This window comes from Eschscholzia californica, unplaced genomic scaffold (assembly GCF_041429995.1).
Source record: "Eschscholzia californica isolate CP2 unplaced genomic scaffold, dmEscCali1.0.p SCAF_24, whole genome shotgun sequence".
NCBI lineage: Eukaryota > Viridiplantae > Streptophyta > Magnoliopsida > Ranunculales > Papaveraceae > Eschscholzia > Eschscholzia californica.
In genome coordinates, this window is record NW_028238354.1 from 67,501 (window position 1) to 70,000 (window position 2,500).

Below are 2,500 nucleotides of genomic sequence, written 5' to 3' on the forward strand. Positions count from 1 at the left end.
AATCCAACAAACTTGCATTCGTTGGAAAGGTCTTTTCACAAGGATTCTTTTGATATATAATAATAGCGATTCCGATAAATATTTATTTTTTTATGAATTTTTAAGTGAATAAACAATTAAAAATTCAAAAAAAATAGAAAAAAAATATTTTTTTCCCGATTCTTTCTCCAATATTCCTGATAAATACCCACACACCCACATATGGAGAATGGTCGAAAATGCTCGAGTGGATATCGAGATGTCCGACGAAGCACCACTTGGAAGGGCCGAGGCACGGGACGCCCGGGCTGTTGCTCGGGCCGGCACGGGACGCGCATGGGACAGCCCGGGACGGCATGGGACGCCCTCGCTACAGCTCGGGACGGCCAGGTACGCCCGAGACTTGGCTCGGGACGGCCTGGGACGCCCTCGCCATAGCTCGGGACGGCCTGGGACGCCCGAGACTAGGCTCGGGACGGCCTCGGCACAGCTCGGGACGGCCTGGGACGCCCTTGCCACAGCTCGGGACGGCATGGGACGCCCGAGACTTTGCTCGGGACGGCCTGGGACGCCCTTGCCACAGCTCGGGACGGCCTGGGACGCCCGAGACTTTGCTCGGGACGGCCTGGGACGGCCTCGGCACAGCTCGGGACGGCCTGGGACGCCCGAGACTTTGCTCGGGACGGCCTGGGACGTCCGAGACTTTGCTCGGGACGGCCTGGGACGTCCGAGACTTTGCTCGGGACGGCCTGGGACGCCCGAGACTTGGCTCGGGACGGCCTGGGACGCCCTCGCTACAGCTCGGGACGCCCGAGACTTGGCTCGGGACGGCCTGGGACGCCCGAGACTTGGCTCGGGACGGCCTGGGACGCCCGAGACTTGGCTCGGGACGGCCTGGGACGCGCTCGGCACAGCTCGGGACAGGCCGGGACGCCCGAGCCGAGCTTCGGGTCGCACGAAATCTCTTCGTATTCCGACATATTAGAAGCTTCCCATCATGTAGTAGGCCGAGCTTTGCCCTTTGGATGCCCTATGGTGCTTGGCGAGCACTAGGGAACGTGCCAGCACAAGTGCTGTGCACGCTCTGGGGAAGGAGCTCAACCCTCCCCCTTATAGTGCAAAGTTATTGTTTTGCCTATTTTCACAAGGAAACATCAATTTTTTAACCAAGCATACTGGGCCTTTACTCCTTCGTTACTCGTCGGAATCCAGCAAACTTATACTCGTTGGAAAGGCCTTTTCGCAAGGATTTTTTTGATATATTATAATAGCGATTCCGATAAATATTTATTTTTCTATGAATTTTTAAGTGAATAAACACCGGAAAATTCATAAAAAATAGAAAAAAAAATATTTTCTTCCGTTTCTTTTCTCCAATAATTCATAAATAATACCTCAATAGTATAAATGAAGAGAGAGTCGAAATGGCCCGGGTGGGTTTCGAAATGTCCCACGACCCCATAGAATGCACGGGCCAGCCGAGCCAAAGCAGGGGACGCGCATGGGACAGCAGGGGACGCGCACGGGACAGCGTCCCTATGGCTCGGGACGGCATGGGACAGTACGGGACGCCCTTGGTAAAGCTCGGGAATCCCATCGGACGCGCATGGGACGGCCTTGCTAAGGCTCGGGACGGGCTTGCTAAGGCTCGGGACGGATGGGACAGCACGGGACGCGCATCGGACGGCCTTGCTAAGGCTCGGGACGGCATGGAACAGCACGGGACGGCCTTGGTGAGGCTCGGGACGGCATGGGACAGCACGGGACGGCCTTGGTGAGGCTCGGGACGGCATGGGACAGCACGGGACGGCCTTGGTAAGGCTCGGGACGGCATGGGACAGCACGGGACGGCCTTGGTAAGGCTCGGGACGGCATGGGACAGCACGGGACGGCCTTGGTGAGGCACGGGACGGCCTCGGTGAGGCTCGGGACGGCATGGGACAGCACGGGACGGCCTTGCTAAGGCTCGGGATGGCCTGGGACGGCCTTGGTGAGGCTTGGACGGCACGGGACGCGCATGGGACAGCATGTGACGGCCTTGGTAAGGCTGGGCACGGCATGGGACGCACATGGGACACCTTATGGGGATCATCAAGGGACGTTGCACGGGACATTCTTAGCCATGAAGGGCCTTCACATGGGACATCTTAGGAGTCAAGAGCCGGCACATGGGACAATGGAGTTCACACGCACGGAACACTTCGGCTACTTCCGTTCGGAACGTCGTGGGATCTTTATGTCCCCATTAGCACCGACGCATCAACATGCTAGGAAGCTAGGTCCGAACTTCTCGAAGTGTCGATGGCACTTGGACGGATACGCATCCGATCCGATGTTATGATGATGTACTTTCTCCGATATCGATGTCGGGGTGTATTCCGATGTTATGATGTACTTTCTCCGAGATCGATGGGACGACCTTGGTAAGGCATGGGTCGGCCTTGGTAAGGCTCGGACGGCACGGGACGCGCATGGGACGGCCTTAGTAAGGCTCGGGACAAAATGGGACAGCACGGGACGC